The 22,129-nt window shown below is 40.4% G+C and overlaps 2 protein-coding genes across 2 annotated transcripts in view; both read right to left on the bottom strand.

Annotated features, from left to right (window-relative positions):
- Positions 1 to 22,129, bottom strand: part of LOC309715194 (uncharacterized protein) — a 45,580-nt gene that overhangs the window by 7,167 nt on the left and 16,284 nt on the right. The gene's annotated exons all lie outside the window — the stretch shown is intronic.
- LOC309715200 (uncharacterized protein) overlaps positions 1 to 22,129 on the bottom strand; it is a 79,682-nt gene that overhangs the window by 42,408 nt on the left and 15,145 nt on the right. The gene's annotated exons all lie outside the window — the stretch shown is intronic.

Here is a 22,129-nt window from a genome sequence, read left to right as displayed (position 1 = left end):
TGATGTCTGCACCTATGCGTGCAGGCAGCAGAATATAATCCTCACCTTAGTGACTGTGGATTCAACAAGGTCGTGAAATAACGTTGGTCCATACCGACATGACAACAACACTTTGTTGATGCCATTTTTATCTCTTTGTTGCTTGGCTGGTGCAACTAAACCCGATTCTCAAAATTCACCTTAAAGAGCAATTCAGCAGTTAAGACCAATGTTAGTAAAGACCAGTCGGAGCAACCACCTGCTGGATTTTCCCATGAACTGCAATGACTGTGATCAAACTCAGTGAGGGAAATTAAACCAACTTTAAAAAGCAATCATAAAATCAAATCAATGCTGTCTTGGCCAATAATGTCCCTTTATTCAGAGATGGGACAATTCAGATCAAAATATTCCCATTGGAGAACAAATGAGTAGATTGTTATCCTTCTGGTTTGGATTTGTACTTTGAATTCAGGTTGAGCAGGTCCACACAAGACATTATTGAGATCACCACTGAGTACTACTTTAATAAATTCAAAGAATAAGATCACATCCATGATTGGGAACTTTTTCCATGTCACCAATTTTACTTAAAGCAAGGCATGACTTTTCTAAAAAGCACCTTTGCTACGGTTTAAAAGTTTTTAAATTAATTGACAGATGAAAAAAAAGCAAAAATGAGAAAATCTGAGTTGATACTTTTATATCATTCATGTTCATTCATGAAATGGCCAAAAAAAACTCTTGTTCTCATTTGAATAATTCACCAAGCTGAAATAAGCAGCTTTAGGTTTTATCATCAAGCAGTACAATTGCTGCATGTAGTTAAACCTCAGTGTTTTAACTACAGAGAAGAAAGAGTTGAATTTGTGCGCAGCTGATAAACAGACTTGTTGCTTGGTAACATTTCAAACTTCATGGCTGCTCTGCGTGCCAGATGGGTATTTTTTTCCAGCTTTTTACGTGTGTTAGACCTCTGGCTTTAATGGACAAAGGCTACAATTGTTTGTAACGTTACTGCAAAATAGCTTTTGCACTCTCAGTCTCGAAGGACGTCTGTTCTTGTTGGATAACACCTCCCACCCACTCCATGACATGTTGGTCAGTCACAGGAGCTCGTTCAGTGAGAGACTGAGATTACCGAAAAGCACCACTGAACGACACAGGAAATCATTCCTGCCTGTGGCCATCTCCCTGTACAACGCATCCACTTAACACACTGTTTGCTGCTACAACTACACATGTTTCTTTTCCAAATATTTATTTATAAGTGACTTATGTATGTATGTATGTATATATATGTATATATTGTACTATTCTTAGTTAGCGTATTGTCTGTCTTGTCTTAATGTTGGTTTAAAATGGAGCACTGTAACAAAAAATAATTTCCCCCAGGGATCAATAAAGTATTCTGATTCTGATTCTTGTATTCTATCCATAGGAAGTAGGGCTGCTCAATTAATCGAATTTTAATCACGATTACGATCTGGGCTTTCAACGATCATTAAAAATGACTGAGCCGATTATTAGCCCCTCCCTCATTTATCCGCGACACCTTAAAGGCCGGTCCGTGAAAATATTGTCGGGCATAAACCGGTCCGTGGCGCAAAAAAGGTTGGAGACCGCTGATTAAGAGGACCCGAGGGAAGCTCGGAAAGCTAAGCAGAAGTTATTTGGAGAGTGACTGCCGTTGGTTGAAAAGAGAGTTTTAAAAAAAAAACTTCAGTGGTGTTGCACACCATTTTATATTATTTTTTTAAAGTCATTGTTAACCCTTTAAAGCAGAGCAGCACGCTCCGTTTTGCGTAACTATTTTTAAATCCCTGTAGAACCTGAACCGTGTAAGCTAGCGCAATAATTTGTTTTGCATATGAAACCGGAGGAGTTGTACTTACATCTGATGCCATCAGCTTGTCCTCGGTCACGGTTTCCTTCCACATATAGCTTTGCAAAAATTGCATAAAAAGCGCTTGCAGGAACAAAAACATAATATTCCAGAAACACGCTTTGCCGATCCTATCAGCTGTTCGTAACACTTCCCACAGTGAAATGATGCACCTGCTGTTTTCTTTGCAAATTTGCATCATAGGATTGTTTTTTGTTTTTCCTGCAGTATATAAAAATTGGTGTATCTCCAAAATAAAACTATGAAGACACTCAAAATAAATTTCCTGTGGTGGGAAACTATTTTTTTGCAACTTTATTGTATTTAAAGTTTTGAGGGATAAACCTCTTAAATTTCTCCAAGTAGAAATATATGTAAACAAAACAAAAGCGATTTTCAATTTTTTTTGTAGTTTATTGCACTTTTTTGCAATTTATGTAATTACTATGCACTTAATGCATACATATTATTAAAATATGGGCTATAACAGTTGTATTGATGTATAGCAACTTGAAATGCTCCCACAAATGGCACTACAGCATGTAAAAAAAATAATATATAAGCTCTGGTGGACTTGGTTCTATGGTAGGTCTTAAAGGGTTAAATAAATATCGTCAAATAATCGTGATCTCAATTTCAGTGAAAATAATCGTGATTATAATTTTTGCCATAATCGAGCAGCCCTAATAGGAAGGGATTTTTACATCTAAATACAGACAGGATTTCACTCCAGTCCTGAAATAGGCTCAGTTAGGTTTACGAATCAAAAACTCAAAGTATGCCACTGACATGTAAACATCTCCAACCTGGAGTTTGTATCTATTTGTCAAAAAACTGCTCAGTTTTAGTCAGACTCAGAGCCACAATTGTCTTTTACAAGGGCATCTGTTCATACTTAGGTACTCTCAAATGCCTCCAACTATACAGATAACAAGCCCTCCAGTGAACAGATAAACAAGTTATTTTAATCACTCTTCAGATTCAAACTACATCCCTACAGCAGAGTTGAAACTAAGCACACAGTAATTATTTATACACCTAAATTTGAGCAGTTTGCTTCTGTCTTCATTAACCTCCCAGCATGGCCCACACAGACAGGAGTGGAAGAGAGACAAAAGCCCACAAACATAGGTGGGCAGGCTTCCTCACAATCACCCCCTCGGCTGTCAGAGTTCTGGTGAGCACGTCTCTCATCTGTCATCATTATTTCATTAGAATAGAAACCTGAGAGACACCTTCTGGCAAGGCTATTAACACTGAATATTGTGCAGTAACTGCTCACACCTATGAAAACAAAGTGGAGACTCTATGGCTCTGTCAAGATGTCAGAGGTAGGAAGAAAGAGATTAAGGTGTTACAGTAATCTCACTTAAAGCACATACCATCTTATCTCACTGTAACATTTGACAGATATATGAGAGAGGTCATTTCCAATTACATAATGCGCATATAATTCAGGCATCTGTTTGCATTTTGGTAAGTATGGATAAGTGTCAAAGTCACAAACAGCCTCAGAATTAAAAACTTTGCTGATGAAGAAACCAATAAGTTATGGGATACAAAATAATAAATATACTATAAACTGATTGTCTTGTCTTATATTTTGTAGTTTGAAGGCAAAAAGTGTGCACATTCAAATTATTAGCACTATTGGCACTGAAGACATGTATAAAGTTGACAGCTTTTTACTTCTTTTTTTCCACTAATGTCAATACAAATGAAGACTCTTGGTTTGTCTGAGAAATACGTGGTCATGGAAGAAATAGGTCAGAACTAACCGTGGTAATGTTGTACCCATTACAGCTGAGATTGTTAGCTCACTTAGTGGCATACTGAATTTAAGATGGGGAACTGGACAAGCATGCGCTCAGAGCTGTGATTATACACAATCTGGACTATTTTGGGTCTTACTTTGTAATTCACAGTTATCCTGTTAATCTACTGTAATACTACATACTTGACATCAGAAATACAAAGGACAACACCATTACTGTACAACTCTGCAAAGAGTTTCGACTCAAATCTGTACAAACTTTAGTCATTTGGGGTCTTAGTGCAACCATCTGGACCGAAACATAGTCTAATGGTTTAAAATCATTAACCATTACATCAACAAGGAACAGATTAGGCAAAGGAGAAGGACGCATACGCAGGACACATGAGACGCAGTTTCCAGGTTGGGTCTCCATGTGGAAGTAGTTTGATAGATGAACAAAGCAAATGAGGTGCAGGCAAAGGGAAAAGTACAGACAACCTACCACAGGGTCACGAGCAGAGCTATAGACAGTGAGGAACTGACAAAATACAGAAATACACAGAAGAAAAAATAATCTTGACTATGAGAACATTGCTATCTAGCAAAGGAAACAAAGGGAAACAGGGGTTGATCGGGAACAACTGTTGAAACTGAACAAATGTTAGAAGTAGAACTGCCAAAAGTACATGATAAACAGATTCTAAACTAAAACAGAAACACAAAAACCTGCCAGTTTAATGTTTTTTGTAAACTGACGGTATACAAAACCGTCAGTTTACAAATGTAGAAATGGAGGCTGCAGCCTGGCTGCCCTTCAGTTTGTTACCTGCTGAAATTCTGGGTCTGGTCTCTAGGCTGGGGTCGACATTCAGTGTTAACATACCTACTGTGCAAGTGCTTGCAAAGAGTCGAAGTTGTGTTAACAGCATAATGCAGCCATTTCTGTCCTGGATGCAGTTTGGACTTCCTTTTGTGGAATAAAAATAAAAATAGTGTCCATATCCACGGTGAAAACTACAACTATACTATTTTCCTCCTCCGGCATACAAAATGAAATCAACTGATTGTAGCGCAACTTCAAGTGGAACGGATAAGCGGGATAGGGATTGATAGGCAAGCAGACTAACAACTCCAAGGAACTGAACTACTTCGGTTCCTATCTCTAGTTGGTACTTCATTAGTCCAATAAGGGTCTTCCCTCAAATTTGAATCTCCATTCCATAAAACAGTTAAAAGCATAAAGTTTTCTACCTCTAAGTCTTCAGAAACCAAAAAAAGTCGCAGAAAATAAATAAAGAAATGCAATCTTTGCTTTGACTTAAAACTTGCTGATGACAAATGACAATAATGACAAATGTTACAAAAAAGTACAGTGAAAGTATGGCCCATTGTCTCAAATGACTGTCCCTTTGCACCCTTTGCAACATCCTATTGAATGTCTTGAGAAATGTCACCAACACAATCCCTTTTTATGAACTGCACTCTGCAGTTTTGGTGACTGTGATATTGAATTGCAATAATCCATGTATGAACCAAAATCACCTGTCAAAAGCTACCATGGCAAAGAGGAATTTATGAGGTGATTAGGTGAGTGAGGGATCATAGGTTTTACCTAGGTTCATTTTGGTTAGCACGGTTCATGGAAACAGCAGGTGCTCCTGATAGGTTTTCTTGAGAATCACAGGAGTTCTGGGCAGTGAAGCAGCATTACTTAACGATTCCTCAGAGAGGGACAGTAAATCCCTGAACAGAGACGAAGACCAGAGGTACTAGATGATCCCTCTGGCTGACTTACTGAAAGGGAATAAGGTGAGTGAGTGAGTGTGTGTGTGTGAGAGCTTCTATTATGTCACTTTTGCTGTGTGCATTTGTATGTCGTGTGCATTAAAATCTCTTGTGTGCTGTTCTTCAATAATACCACGAAGAAATGTCTGTATTTTTACAAGACTGCACAAGTGTGGGTCAGTAGTTCTGCACTTTTTCTGCAGAGAACTTCTCCTTTTGCATAATAACAAAAGCAGAAGGTCGACTCTTCTTTCTGCAGACATCTGGTCTAACATCAAACCACATCTTCACCAAAAGGTTTCTGAATGTGTTCTTGCATTTTTATTCATCCTGTTCAATATTCATAAGTGCAGTCCTGTCACTATGTTTGCAATAAAAATCAGCGATGTGCACTGTTTTGCAGACATTGGACTTATTATTATTACAGCCTGTCAATCAGGGTTTGATTTACAGCAAGAACTAGCCAAAGTTTAAAATGACACCAAGGGATTGGGAACAAAGAATCACTGTCCAGATGCAGTTACACAACAGTACGGTTGTGTGGAAATCTCCTATATTCACATTTGGCTTTTGCTTCATTTTCACCTTGACTTTAAAGCTGACATCATCCTCCAACATGCTGAGGGAGTGATATGACCTTTGTGTCTGCAGAACCCATTCCATTACCCAAAAAAAGGCCTCACCATGAAATAAGAATTGCTTTTTTCTTTCTGCTGTGCTGCAAAATCAATCTATTGTAACAAGTCCTTCAGTGCAGAATGGAGGCTTTAAACCTTATTGTGCAGAAAGCTACTGAAGCAAAACCTGGCAGGAGACAGTGAAGTTTGCTGAAGCAAGCTGGTTTGTTTAAGCAATTTTCAAGTAATGTCAGCTTGATAATCCTGAGATGATATTATCCGTATTTCACAATGTCATCGCTTGTTTTTAAAACCACTCTGGTAACCAGTGAAATTATTTCACACATTTTCACCTCCTTAAAAGAAAAACAACATCTTAAGAATTTTTTCTGCATGATGATATGTCTTCTGGGATTTAAGGTTTTGAGGTTTTGTTTTTACTTCAGTGATACTTTAATATCCTTCCTTGTCTCTTTATTTCCCAACTATTAGTAACTCATCTGCAAAGCCTGACAGTTGGATAGAGGTTTCTCCTCTTCATTGTCAGTGAAAGAGCTTCAAACAATCACAAGTCAAAGTACGTAATACAGGATCTTACTTAGACTGATTTCTCAGTTTTTGTAGGTGTCGTCAATATCACATTTTGTTGGGACAGCTTAGACACCAGTGTTCACAGCATATCTCTGGCTTTGTTATCAAGTCTATTAAAAACAGGGGAACAAACACAAACCTAATTAGGAACAAAAAAAGCAACAGTTAGTTAACCGGTTACTCTAATTTAACACAAGTTAACTGGCACAGTTATTACATTATTACATTTTTACATCTGTCTCCTTCGCTGTGGCTTTTAGAGTGATTATCCTGCCTTCAAAGCTGTTTTCAGAGCAAACCAACCTCTAAACTGGAGGTCTAGGGATCATTCTGGGTCTATCCTCTACTCTTTAACTCTTTCCAGCATGGGTGAACCTACCTGGGATAACTCTAGGGTTCACTGAAACATGCAGGCTCCACGATCAAAATAAGGTGGCAATCCAACAGTTTTAATTAGCTACAGGACAGAGGACTTTGATGGTCCCCTATAGATGGCCTACTCCCCACAGTGTGAAAGGCTAAAGAAAAAAAGATACTTTTGAAGGCTGACGTAGTAAATATACTTATTTTTTCATGAAGAGAAATGTCATCTGCATTCATTCACAGGGCTGGAAATTTGTTTTTTTTTCCATGCAATACTTTTTTCATTTACTTTGAATATGGGGACTCCATGGCCTACCAAACTGAATTGGGAATGCTTTGCTTCACTTTGTTTGTGGTGCTTGCAGTGAAGAGTTCAATACTACAATCACCGGTACAGATGCCAACAAATCAAATCACATTTATTTAAATTGCATTATGAAAATATCTCATACAGAGTCTATGAGAAAGGGATGTGGTTGCTGGTATAGTTTGTCATGTGACATCAAAATTGACTGTTGTTATTTCTATGCCCATTAGGCATGCATCAACAGAAAGCCAGCATGTGAAAGCAGCAGAGTAGGGGTTCATTTAATACCTGCTGCAAATGTGAAAAAAACAAACAACAAAAACTAGTCTGTTATGTCACTATGTTAATGATGTTATATAACAGATGACTATGACTTCTTCAGGCATACATTAATCAAAAAAGCTCTGTTTGATTATTGATGTGGACGATAAGCTTAAAGCCTCTGTCTTCCCCCAGTTGTTCTGCAAAAGCTTTCACCTGTAACCACTAATGGTTTTACAATACAGTTACATGAGAACATGACAGCATAAGACAGCATCTGTAGAGCAAGAGGAAAAATAGAGTGATCCACCATCACTGCATGTGTGTGTGTGTGTCCTACAGAGCAGTGAGCTCTTTCCAGGAGCTACCCAAAGGTTATATTTACATATATCTAATGTAATTTGTGATGTGGGTAGTAATTTACATTTATATGTTTTTAACATTAGTCAGCAAAGAGTGATGCCGTTATATGGTAAGTCCAAAGTAAACTATGGAGGTGCATCTTGGTTTGGTATGATTTCACTTTGATTGGTTCATTTGGTCATTTAGGTACATCTGGTCATCTCACTAACCATTAAGTGGTTAGCGAGGTGACATAGTGGTAAGCACCTCACCGAAAAAAGGTTCAGTGCCCAAATCTTTAAAAAAGTACGGCTTAAAGGTGATGGCACAGTATTAGTGTAATCATAATGGGCCATATTTGCTTTACTGTTTCATTTAATAATACATGTGAACAGCTTTGTAATTTGACTGTACTGTATGTTTGACCAGCTATAAACAGCTTACCAGTTTGTCCAATTAAGTGCAGGGCTGGAGGCGGCTGAGTAACAATAAATTATATAGATCGATCAGGCATAGCATTATGACCACTGACAAGTGAAATGAATAACACGGATCATCTTTTCATCATGGTACCTGTTAGTGGGTAGGCTATATTAGGAAGCAAGGGAACATTTTTCCCCAAAGTTGAAAGAAGCAGTAATAATAAATGGAAAGCGTAAGGATTTGAAGGCGTTTGGCAAGGCAAAATTGTGATGGCTGTGACAGAGTGACACCAAAACATTTGGTTACATGCATAACTCATGTTCTCTGACAACCTCACTCGGTATCTCACTATTGGAAGTGCCCTCTGATTGGTCATAAATGGATTGGTCATGCCAGAGTGCGCTTCCCACACTGAGTGAGTTTGAAAGAGAACTGAAGCTCTTGCTATCATTTAGTTTTTGATGATTGTTTTTTGAGGATCACTTCTGTCCTAGTTTGTCTCTTTTCTAATATTAGTAAGAATGCTTGTGGCAGGGTGTGGTTTGTGGTTGTAGAAGGAGGGGTGGAGCAGTGGGTTGAGGGGGTAGTGCCAGGGGAGGCTGGCTGGCACAGCTGTCAGCCATCACACCAATTATGCCTTCCCTATTTCAGTAGCCCCCTAACCCCGGAGAAGAAGGCTGTGTGGTATGTGTGAGTTGGAGAGGGCAGCTGAAAAGCTTTCTGTACATGAATCACTGTAAATAAAAACAGTTTCCTGCCAAGTGCCAGGTCCTTCCTACCACAAGGCTATTTTCTTTTATGTTATTACTATATCCTCCAGCGCTCAGTTTGTATTCTAGTCCATCTAATTATGTATCTTCTAGTTGAGTCCATGTGTCTTAGTTATGTAGGATTTTTCTCTGTTTCTGTTTTTCCATTCCTGTCCCCATGTTTGTCTAGTCTCTCTGTGTTCTGTACCCATGGTTGACTGGTTTCCCCATTTCATTGTCTCAAGTTATTCTTGTCTTCCCATTCAGTTATGTCTCTTTGGCATGTCACTGTGCATTTAGTTCTCTGCCTGCTTTGTTGATTATACCTTTGTTAGTTCCCTTTTGTATTCCCATCCGGTTCCCTTGTCTCTGTTTGTTTTTGTCCCTATGTCAGATTCGCTTGTGTGGGTCTGTCATCTATTACTTCCTGTTTTACTTTGGTGGTTGTTTGTGTCATGTATTTTGCATCTAGTTGTGTCTACTTCCCTTCTCTCAGCTTCTGAGATCGAACCTTGTACACTTTCAAAAGGACAATGCACCATGCCACAAAGCAATCATTGTACAAATATGTTTAAAGCAGCACAACAACGAGTTTTAGATGTTAACTTGGCATATAAATTCCCCAGAGAAACAAGTCAAATCCTGAGAGGCTTCATCTGGCATTTTACAGGACTCAAAGAATTTGTTGCTAACATGTTGGTGCCAAATACCATAGCATACGTTCAAGGTTCTAGTGGAGTCCATGCATTGATGGGTCAGGGCTGTTTCCTTTCAGTCGATCCACTCTGTGCAACACGCAAGTTTGGTATATCACATCCTCGTGTGTCCTGGCTGAAGAAACTTTTATTCACGCCTTTTTGACCTGTGATAACATATGCACAGCCCTGCCTGCGCATACATCCCATGTCATCACATCACCCAACAGTGACCAGCATCATGCCTGTCCTGTTTGCTGGGGATTGTCCATGCTAGGAGAGCGTTGACAGAGCCCAAAGCCTGTGCATTCTGTCACCAGCACCAGCGCTCAACCCTGGAAAGACGGATGATGTTTGTGGAGAAAGTGCTGGGATGGACTGCTGTCGCATAGCATGACCCTCTCCTCTCGTCTGGCATCTTAACGAGGTCAGAGTCGCCACAGATTACATCCTCTGTGCGTCCCACTGTACAGCACTCTCCCAAGTCAGAGGGATGGCTTCAACAGTAGTGGCCCAGAGGCACCTGTGGCTGAGCCTCTCTGATGTCCCAGACAGGGACAGGGCTGTGTATCTGGACAGACCAGTGCAACAATCGATCTAACAGATGCTTATTTTCACCCAAACCAAAGGTAGTTTCACTGCATTCGAGGGCGTAGCCTACCAATACCTTGGGCTGCCGTTCGGGTTGTCTCTCGCTTCTCGGACCTTCGCGAAATATGCCAAGGCAGCGCTAGCACCCCTCAGAGCACGAGGGGGAGGAGGTTTCACCCTTTGATGGTGTCCCAGATTTGGATCTATTTGGGTAGGCGTAAGTAGATCTTTTTGCCTGCAGGGTAAACGCTCACTGCCCCCTGTTCTTCTCCGTAATTGACCACGATGCACCCTTGGGCATGGACGCAACAGTGTACCAATGGCCAGACGTGCTCCTGTGTGCATTTCCTCCAGCTGAAATGATATCTCCAGTTCTAGAGAGAGTGTGTCGGCAGTATCTCTCAGATTCTAGTGGCCCCTTGGTGGCCTCCAAGGCCGTTGCATACAGAGATAATCGGTCTGCTAGCAGTGAGTCCTTGGCAGCTACCTCTCCGTAGGGACCTTTTCTCTCAGGCGGGAGTAGAGGTGTTTCATCCGCACCTGGATCTGTGGCACCTTCATGCTTCAATTTGATTGCTAAGGGTCTGCCACCTAGTGTGTTAGTGACAATTCAGAGTGCTAGGGCGTCATCCACTAGAGGCTTGTACGCTTACAAATGGCAAGCCTCTGAGCTATCGAACTGAGGGATGACTGTGATGACAGTGGGTATATGTGCAGGTGGGGCTCTGCGCATGTCAACACAGCTCATCTGCCTTAGAGGCATGAATAAAAGTTTCTTCAGCCAGGACACGAGAGGGCGTGGTATCCCATACTTATGCGTTGTACCTCATTCCTCTCCTTCGGGGAACAGAAGTTATAGATACAACTGTTTGCTTTGGCTGCAAAAGTTGGACCAATACATTCGGTGTTTGATGTACATTATATTAAAGAACAGAACTACAGTATGATAAGTTGGCATAATTCAGGCTTGTTGAAACATGTCAATATAGAGAACTTCCTGTTCCTTGAATGAACTTCTGGATTGCATTGTTTTATCAGGTATCTACATAAATAATTAGTCTAAATTCTCAAACTGGTAATTAATCATCAAGTAGAGATAGACTCTAGCCAAGGTCTCTCTGCACAGTACATACAAAGCTTGATTGTTTTACCACATCATGTTCAGAGAAAGCACTGCCATCATTTTGCTTCAACTGTAACCCTTCAATTACATAACCAGAATTTATGACCTAGAATGTGCTTTAAAGCTATTTAAAAGGCAGCTTTAAAATGTGTTTTTTTACCTATTGAATTGTACAGTCATTTACTCTGTTCAATGTTAACTGTAACCCTTTTTATTTGACATGGAAGTTTAATAAACTACATTTTATTTTACCTCTTCAGTTTTGCTATTGCAAGCAAATGAATTTCAACAATCTGACTTTGGGAAGCACAATAACTGTTAATAGCACTCCAGCGGCACCATGATGTTGACATCGATTCAATGGATTACTATGAATCAAATTCTTGTTTTCATGCAAGATGAATGTTACAAACCTGAACCATTAGTTTTCCAAACAGCACAGTCATCAGTTCAAAATTCTATTTTCTTTTGTGATTTCAATTATACCAACAGGATCGGATCACAGACAGGATCCAATCTCGTCTCTAGTCTTGTTTGGGGGACGAGGGGCAGGATTTCAAGTTATAGACGTTTTGTGAACCTAAGAACAGCTTCCCTTCTTTTCACAGATGATTCTGTTGGATTCATCGAATCGTGACCCAACTGCGAAACAGCTATAATGGAAGTGAGCAAGGCAAAGTCTGAGGCTCTATGTTGGATGTAAGCTCCCTTTGGGTCAGGAGAGAAAGGCCACCCCCAAGTGACAGAGTTCAAGTATTGGGATATTCTTAACCCATAATGGGAGAGCAAAGCGTGAGTTGGACTGACAGATTAGTGCACAATCAGCAACAACGTTGGTGTTGTATCGAACTATGAAGGTGAAAGAATAGCTTAGCCAAAATATTTACATTTTTACATCAAGGACAAAGATCTGGGTAATGTTCAAAAAAGTGAGGTCTCAAATACAAGCAGCTGAAATTAGTTACCATCGCTGGCCTTTGCATGGTTGGGCTCAAGCTTACAGATAGGACGAGGAGCTTGGACACATCAAAAACCTCACAGTTGAGCCACTGGTTCTTCGTGTCAACAGGAGCCAGTTGAGGTGGCTCAGCAGTCTGGTTAGGATGCCCTCTGGGCACCTCCTTTTGCATGTTTTTTTGGCACAACCACCAGGGAGACCTCGGGGAATACCCAGAACTCATCATAGAAGCTATATATCTAATCTGTCTTAGCCTGCTGCCACCAAAATCTTTGAAAGATGAAAATAATGGTTGGATGAATGGACTATATATTATGTTATCCTCACTCTGCTAGCTGGCTGTAGACTTTTAGTGTAGCATATATTTATAATGTAAACACATTTAGGACAGTTAAACATCTCCATATCTAATCATGTCCACCTATAATTATTAGTTTGTCATTGCTTTAGATTTTTTTCTGTTTGACATGCTAGAATTTCCTGTTACCTGGCACTGTGTTTTGTTATTGTTCTTCTGTAAGTTTAATCAAAGGTCACCTTTGTTTGCTTTACCTGCCTGCATTTATATTAGTACAGTCACTCAGGTTTATTTATCATTTATTTTAGTTTAGTTGCATATTTTCAGTTTCTCATAACATTTGTTAGATTTGTAATTACTTTGTTTCTTGTTATGTTTCCATATGTAAAAGCCTTAATGGGTGTTTGGGGTTTGTTTTGACACTGGAGCACAGATATACTGGTTTGTTTCCAGCAGTAAAATTTATAGGCTCAGCCTGTCACAACTTCACAGTGGTTTTATTCATGAGGAATGTCTGTCTGGGTGTTGTTGTTTTTCAAATGACAAGAGAGATGAGATGTTGAGCAGCAAACAGTGTGTGTCTGATTACGTAAGAGCATGGTAACCTCCCTAATCTTCCCAACATATGGCTGTGAATTAGTGCTTAATAGCATAATACTTGAATTTCACTCACTAAAAACTGAAGCACAACTTTGCAGAGAGTCTGTATCAGACAGCAAACCACATCATTTGCCAGTAATTCCATTTAAAATGCTCCAAATGGCAAAACATCACAAACATCATTCAGTTGAGTGACTCGAATCGCAGACGTAAAGACTAGCACAAACCGATCAGCTTACAGCTCTCTTTGTCAGCATACCTGTCAATCAAAGCAGCTGAATTTCCTATACTGAAGCCTTAATGGTATCCAAGTGTGACGTAGTCAGACTCGAACGTCAAGGAATGTGGTAGGGAAGTAGACTACTCAGGTGGCAGAGCAGGTCAGCCACTAATCAGAAGGTCGGTGGTTCGATCCCAGGCTGCCTCCTGGCTGCATGCCCAAAATATCCTTGGGCAAGATACTAACCCCATGTCTGCCTACTGGTGGTGGTCAGAGGGCCCGGTGGCGCAAGTGTCCGGCAGCCTCGCCTCTGTCAGTGCGCCCCAGGGCAGCTGTGGCTACAATGTAGCTCGCCATCACCAGTGTGTGAATGTGTGTGTGAATGGGTGAATGACTGAATGTAGTGTGAAGCGCTTTGGGGTCCTTAGTGACTAGTAAAGCGCTATACAAATGCAGGCCATTTATCATTTCCAAAGGCGAGCAATTTATTTACAGTGAACTGAATTTAATGTATAACTAAACAAAACGTTCCCCCCCAACAACAACCCCAAAAACCCTCACCAGCCCATGGATCTGGTAACACAACTCACCTCTCCTCTCTGCTGCATCTGGTAAAGACTGGCTTTAAATAGGGCCATCAAAGGTTTTTAAGGATAAACCATCTAGGGATAGTCAGGTTATAAAGAGTCTCCACTTTGGTGGCCTTTTATTTGCAAACTGTAGTTCAGCAGTGGTTCAGTTTGCACTGATGCGGTTTAGAGCTGAGTGTGAAGTGGCAAGAATGAGAATGAGCATTTCCAAATCCAAGACCATGGTTCGCAACCAGAAAAGAGTGGACCACGAGATTGACATACAGTTCGCATTGCCAGAAGAATACAGTAGAAGCAATCTGTAGCATTTCAGGTTTGAACTGAAATAACATTGAAGATCTTGGTCACAATAACAACATCCATAAGGAAATCCACATGAATCATTTCTGATCTCACCTGAATCACATAACAGTGTTGAGGTTAACAGCTCCAACTGCAGTTGCAGTCCACACATGACAGGTGTTTGGGATTTGATGTTATGTAAATACAGTGTTGGGGAGTAACGGAATACATGTACCGCCGTTACGTACTTAAAATACAAAATATGAGTAACTGTATTCCGTTACAGTTACCGTTTAAAAAGGTGGTATTCAGAATACAGTTACTTTGTTGAAATAAATGGATTACACTGCGGTACTTTCTTGTTTCATTTTGTCGCGGGTCAGGACTGTTTGGGTTTTGTTTGACAGCTACGTTCTGTTGTTCCAGGCAGCGTTACGGTTCCCATGGTTACAGGGCGACGCTCTCTCTCTCTGTGACTGTGTGTTTCCTGGGTGAGAGAGCGCCTTTTCGTTGTTGTTGTTGTTGTGCTAAGCTAACAGGCAGAATGCTACAAGCATAGCTCTAAAGAATGTAGCCTCATGGGCAGTGTAGTCCGTGTTGCAGGGAGAATGGACTGCCATACACGTTATGGGTCTGTGAGCGCGAGGAGGGAGAAAAAGGGGAGTGGAAAGGTACGAGTTGTCATCGAGGAGAAACGGGAGCTGGAAGCATGTAAATATAATAATAACCACTGCAGCCAAGAAGAGTGCCTGACGAGCCCAGTTGTAAGTAAGCTATTAAGACTCGACTGTACACCGTGTTCCTGTTTTCCTCCGAAAACAATAAGTTCCGTTGGAGCAGCCTTTCAACGCCTCTCTCTGTCTCTCGCAAGAAAAGTTGACCCACACAACAAAGTAAAGCTATTTTTCGGCTACGAGCCGACGGGGACCCCGCCGTATTAGTCAGAGGTCCCTTTACTACAGTTCAGAGTCGCGGACCTTCAGTAATAGTAATAAATCACACAGCAATAGTACATTCACGTTGTTGTAAAAAACATGGTAATATATTAAGTAATCCAAAGTATTCAGAATACGTTACAGAATACATTTTGGGGCATGTATTCTGTAATGGAATACATTTTAAAAGTAACCTTCCCAACACTGTGTAAATATGATACGAGGCGTTAAATACCGCAATGATGTGAGGCTATGATTTTGTGGCATGTGGTGAAATATCAGAACCTAATTTTTGCATTTAGTGCAAGAGTCTCATCCCAGTCAAACTAAACAAGCACAATTAGATATTTATACCACATAAGAGTCTGGAGAGAAAACGTCGGGCTTTTTACCTCTACAAATTGACACCTTTCAGCTTTCCAGTGTAAACAGTCTTCTGCTATTGACCATGGACCTACTCCAGCTGACCAGCTGGGGTTAAAATGTCTTTGTTGCTTAGGGATTAGAAACTTTTGTTGATTTTTTTTCTTCTTAAGTCTGTCCAGAATGTAAATTCTTGACTTTCTAGCCACAGATCTCCTGCTCCAACTTCCAGGCTAGATTTTTGTACTATTAAACAGAATCAGTGTTTGGCTTCAAACTCATAACTGATTATAATGTATAACTAAATCAAAATCAGAAGAAAGCATTTATTCTGGAAGACTTTGTAGTGTTACCTCTATTTGTTAAAAACATCGTGATATGCTTCCAAGGTTCTACAAAATAAAAAACATTCCAGGGTTAACTGGTATCTTGGATTAGTAATTCAAAATATTATTAACTAAAACAGCCACTGTGTGATGTTTTTCAGAAAGAATTTTCCTCTATTCCAGACTACCAAACATCTAGTACTTACTTCTGAGAAATATTGACTGCAACGCCAGTATTGTCTGATCAAAACAGAATTCCACTGGCAGTCATGTAAGTCCACATTTTATTTTGATTTTGTCATCTAAAAGCAACCCAGCTCCACTGCTAATTCACATTAATGATATGCTTGCAGACAGCTTTCCAGGACACTATCTATTTAAAAATTAAAAATCAGGTCATTCACCTTTGAGCTCTTTTTCAACGTGTAGAAGGCTGCACAGTTCAGCTTCACACTGTATATATTTATGTATGTATAAGTTTTTGCTGCACAAGATAAAAAAACGAGACTTCATTTAACTGGGACTTCACATCCCATGGTTTCTTTTAAACCACAGCATCCCTGAGTGTCAATAGCACAGCCCTGGGCCTTAATGTTTAACTGTTGTTCCCACTTCCTCCCTCATTTGGTTCTCTGTGCTGCCCATCTAGATATGTCAACAGAACCCATATGGAGAAAACCAAAACCAGCTTTAACATTGTTTTCTTCTCCTGTGGAAATGCATTTTGGCACTTTTGCAGGATGACAAAATTGGACCACACCATGTCGTTGTTGAACTGACATATATCAAGTAAAAAAAACCCCAAAAAGACCCCAAAAACACTGACGAGTGAAACCTGCATTGAAGCACAGGGCTACTGTGCTGGAAAACTGATCTCTCTTTTTATGTCTTTTTTTCTTTTTTCTTTTGCTGCAAAGGAGCCCTGTAAATCATGTCCTTTATACCTCCGGCTGGGGGTTCAGTGCCTCACCACAGGGTGGGAGGAGAGCATGATGGGAAAAACATGATGGGATCTTACTTTAGTGCGTCAGACCAGACAGCGGGAGAGAAAAGAGGGAAACGAGAATGAGAAGCTCCAAACGGGTAGAGAGACAAAACCACCAGGAGGGTAAAATATTGAAATACAGTCAGAGAAAGACAAATAAAGACACAAGACTATGAAGACATAAAACTGCAGTAACAGTAATAAAAATTAGACTTACTCTTTCAAAACATTTTAAATGGCCAGCTCGGTAACTCTTTAACTCTGTAATAGCAAAAGGGCACAAAATGTAATGATATACTAAAACATCAGCCATGACCTACTCAAAAACAAAAAGGAAGAAAAAGGGAAACCGATACATAAATCTTCCTAACTCCTTATTGGTTCGACCATCATTTTTTCAACAATAGCACAATTTTTGTAGCTGTGTTGTATTTGTAGATTTAAATAAATAAATTAAGATACAAATGAAGTGCAGACTTTCAGTTTTGGTTCATGGGTTTTAACAAAAGTAATAACTGTTTCTGAAGTAATAGTCATTCTTATATACAGACACTCATGAAGGATCAAAATTAATTGGAGATCCAGTTTCATGGCGAGATGACATCTGTTTTTATTCCATGAAAAATTAAGAACATAAAAGTTCTCGAGTTGATTTCAACTGAATAAATGAATGTATTAACGGAACGCAGTGGCTAGCTCGGCAACACCAACAGGCCTGAAAAACCACAGAAGGAAACTGAAATGCACGATGACTGTTATTTTCTATGGTTAAGAAAAACAACTTGACATCTAACAAAGAACACTCTCAAAGAGGTAGGTATATCATTGTCTAGGTCACAACTAAAAGATGCTTTCAAGACTATGATGGAAATGGAATGTGTCAAACATAGTTTCTCAAGGTAAGGGTATTCTTTAATGGTCAAGTCAATCATCTAATTTGAACCCATTGGAGCCCACCTTTCAGTTATTAAATGCAAAACCGAATGCAGAAATACCAACAAACAAGCAACAACTGTAGGTGGCTGCAGTAAATGCCTATCAGAGGGTCTCAAGAGACGAAAAACAGCATTGGGTAATGGCCATGAATTCTGCAAAGGAGTTTGATCTAAGTACCAAGATGGAGCATGAAAATGATTATAGAGCTTATAGTGGTTGCTAATTTTCCACCCTTGTCCCATGTTTGTAGATATTTTTGCCAGCAAATAACCTTTGATAAAAAAAAGATTTAAGTACTCAAACTAATGATAAATGTTGCCTTTTAACCTGTGAGCAAGCCTCATTAAAATCATCATGTTTGAATGTCCCCACAAGAAAAAGTACTGTGACCTTTTCATGGGCCCTAGCGTTTTTTAAAGTTTAAAAGTGTCTCCTACTCCTATGGCAGATATGGTTGAACAAAAGACAAAGAACGTGAGAAGACAAAACATGTATTTATTGATAAGGGATACTGTACTTCATGAAATGAGGGCTTGCCAACCAACAATTTCAGGATCTGGCACTCAGGTCATGGAGGCATTTCAGAATTTTAAAGTATACCTAGTGGCCATCTGATGCAGTTTTTTACAATTTTTCATATATAATTTCTCTTTAGGGTTTTATAGCCACCAACAGTTACTCGCACAACGCAAGCTCTCTAAGAAGGCAAAGAAAGGCTTGCCAAAAAATAGAAATAGCAAATGTTATTGCAACTAAGAAGTAAATGACACGAGTCACTAACCACAGCGCTTCTCTCCTCTACATGAACCCTCATGTCTATTTGAAGTTACCCTTGTGCAAATGTTCTCTGTGAAGCTTTTAAAAGCCTTCCAACAAAACCTAGACGACGCAATCCAGGTGCCAACTGCTCGAAAATTGCCACAAAAGACACAAAATCGAGTAAGAGGAAGCTGGAACAGCAAGCTCAGCAGCTGTGCGTTCCTTGTGGTAAATTTACGTGTTGTGTTTTAATACTCTTCTGTCACCTAATACTCTAAACAGAGCTGTTCATCCATAATTCTCAGATATAAATCGCTTTGGTCTCGACATCTAATATTGGCTTGTCTGAATGTGGTGGGTTCTGATGATTGATTGCACAAACATTCAACAAAGTCAGTTATAATATTCTGTTCCTGTGGAGGCAAACGGTAGGAATCATGAATGATTCATTACAGAGTTAAGGTAGGTCAGAGGGTTTATGCGATTAAACTTTTTTTTATTTTTAGAATTATCATTATAAGAATCCAAATTTAAGATCTCAGTGATTTAAAACAAGTAGCAATTTCAGACAGACATACAAATGGGTTATATGTTTGTGTCATCATGTAAATAAATCTGGGACTCTGATAGTACTGCAGCCACATGTCAGCAAGCCATGTGCTACATAGATACAAAATACCACAATCAAACTTGTTGTCTCTTCTTTCTGTGCTGACCTGCTGCATCCATTAGACGGGGCGTGTGCGTGCACACACACACGCATATGCGCAATTTATCCAATAATGTGCAAATTAATGCACAGGCACAGATTGCTCCCACACAGCTGAGGAAATTATTCCTGGAAATCAACAGCGATTATTACAATAACAAGGACCTGGGGACATGCTGAGTGAAGGCTTGTAAAGAGAACAGTGTGAAAAAGGTTATATAGTGAGGAAAGGGTCTAAGGAGCTTGGAAAGAAAAGCGTCTGGACCTGGAGACGTTTCACCTCTCATCCGAGAAGCTTCTTCAGTTCTAAGGTCAAATGGTGGAGAGTCCCAGATTTAAACCCAGTGGGAGTTTCCCCCCACAGAGGGACAAAAGGACCCCCTGATGATCCTCTAATCATATGAGCCAAGGTGTGAAAGCGGGTGTGGGTCACAATCAGCCAGGGTTTCGGGTGAGCTCATTGTGAAACCTGGCCCCACCCTATCATGTGATTTCCTGAGGTCAAATGGCCCAGGATGTGAGTGGGCGTTAAGGCGTCTGGGAAGGGATCTCAAAACTGGATTATAGATGGCATTATATATCTGGGATTATAAATCTGGGACTCTCCACCATTTGACCCTTAGAACTGAAGAAGCTTCTCGGATGAGAGGTGAAACGTCTTCAAGCAACTTAAAGAAGTCCAGACGCTTTTCTTTCCAAGCTCCTTAGAGTACGATGACCTGGATGACTGAGAACCTTCACAGACATGGTGAGGAAAGGTTTCAGCTCGAAAAGGAACAGGTCAAATATATATATAAATATATACAGTGGGGCAAAAAAGTATTTAGTCAGCCACCGATTGTGCAAGTTCCCCCACTTAAAATGATGACAGAGGTCAGTAATTTGCACCACAGGTACACTTCAACTGTGAGAGACAGAATGTGAAAAAAAAAATCCATGAATCCACATGGTAGGATTTGTAAAGAATTTATTCGGTGGAAAATAAGTATTTGGTCAATAACAAAAATACAACTCAATACTTTGTAACATAACCTTTGTTGGCAATAACAGAGGTCAAACGTTTACTATAGGTCTTTACCAGGTTTGCACACACAGTAGCTGGTATTTTGGCCCACTCCTCCATGCAGATCTTCTCGAGAGCAGTGATGTTTTGGGGCTGTCGCCGAGCAACACGGACTTTCAACTCCCGCCACAGATTTTCTATGGGGTTGAGGTCTGGAGACTGGCTAGGCCACTCCAGGACTTTCAAATGCTTCTTACGGAGCCACTCCTTTGTTGCCCGGGCGGTGTGTTTTGGATCATTGTCATGTTGGAAGACCCAGCCTCGTTTCATCTTCAAAGTTCTCACTGATGGAAGGAGGTTTTGGCTCAAAATCTCACGATACATGGCCCCATTCATTCTGTCCTTAACACGGATCAGTCGTCCTGTCCCCTTGGCAGAAAAACAGCCCCATAGCATGATGTTTCCACCCCCATGCTTCACAGTAGGTATGGTGTTCTTGGGATGCAACTCAGTATTCTTCTTCCTCCAAACACGACGAGTTGAGTTTATACCAAAAAGTTCTACTTTGGTTTCATCTGACCACATGACATTCTCCCAGTCCTCTGCTGTATCATCCATGTGCTCTCTGGCAAACTTCAGACGGGCCTGGACATGCACTGGCTTCAGCAGCGGAACACGTCTGGCACTGCGGGATTTGATTCCCTGCCGTTGTAGTGTGTTACTGATGGTGACCTTTGTTACTTTGGTCCCAGCTCTCTGCAGGTCATTCACCAGGTCCCCCCGTGTGGTTCTGGGATCTTTGCTCACCGTTCTCATGATCATTTTGACCCCACGGGATGAGATCTTGCGTGGAGCCCCAGATCGAGGGAGATTATCAGTGGTCTTGTATGTCTTCCATTTTCTGATGATTGCTCCCACAGTTGATTTTTTCACACCAAGCTGCTTGCCTATTGTAGATTCACTCTTCCCAGTCTGGTGCAGGTCTACAATACTTTTCCTGGTGTCCTTCGAAAGCTCTTTGGTCTTGGCCATGGCGGAGTTTGGAGTCTGACTGTTTGAGGCTGTGGACAGGTGTCTTTTATACAGATGATGAGTTCAAACAGGTGCCATTCATACAGGTAACGAGTGGGGGACAGAAAAGCTTCTTACAGAAGACGTTACAGGTCTGTGAGAGCCAGAGATTTTCCTTGTTTGAGGTGACCAAATACTTATTTTCCACCCTAATTTACGAATAAATTCTTTACAAATCCTACCATGTGAATTCATGGATTTTTTTTTCACATTCTGTCTCTCACAGTTGAAGTGTACCTCTGGTGCAAATTACTGACCTCTGTCATCATTTTAGGTGGGGGAACTTGCACAATCGGTGGCTGACTAAATACTTTTTTGCCCCACTGTATAATGAACGACTGATGCGACTTTTGTTTTAATTTATTACAAGCTGTTACGTGAAGCACCGCACGCATCTCTGTGTGTTCAAGTCCTGACACACGAGACTCTAGATTTGTTTGTGTCCTCGTGTGCATGTCTGATTGCGGATATTTCTTAGAAGCCAGGACGACAAAACAATGACCTCACATTGTGTCACTACAGCAACCCTGGCGACGGACCAAACAATAACATCTCTGTTATTTTGTTTACAGGCTGTACGGTCCATTGAGTGGCCTCATGGTTTGCATCAGGGGGCCTTCAATATCT

Source organism: Aulonocara stuartgranti (assembly GCF_965226115.1).
Source record: "Aulonocara stuartgranti genome assembly, chromosome: 2".
Taxonomy (NCBI): domain Eukaryota; kingdom Metazoa; phylum Chordata; class Actinopteri; order Cichliformes; family Cichlidae; genus Aulonocara; species Aulonocara stuartgranti.
This window is presented reverse-complemented; position numbering and strand designations above follow the sequence as displayed.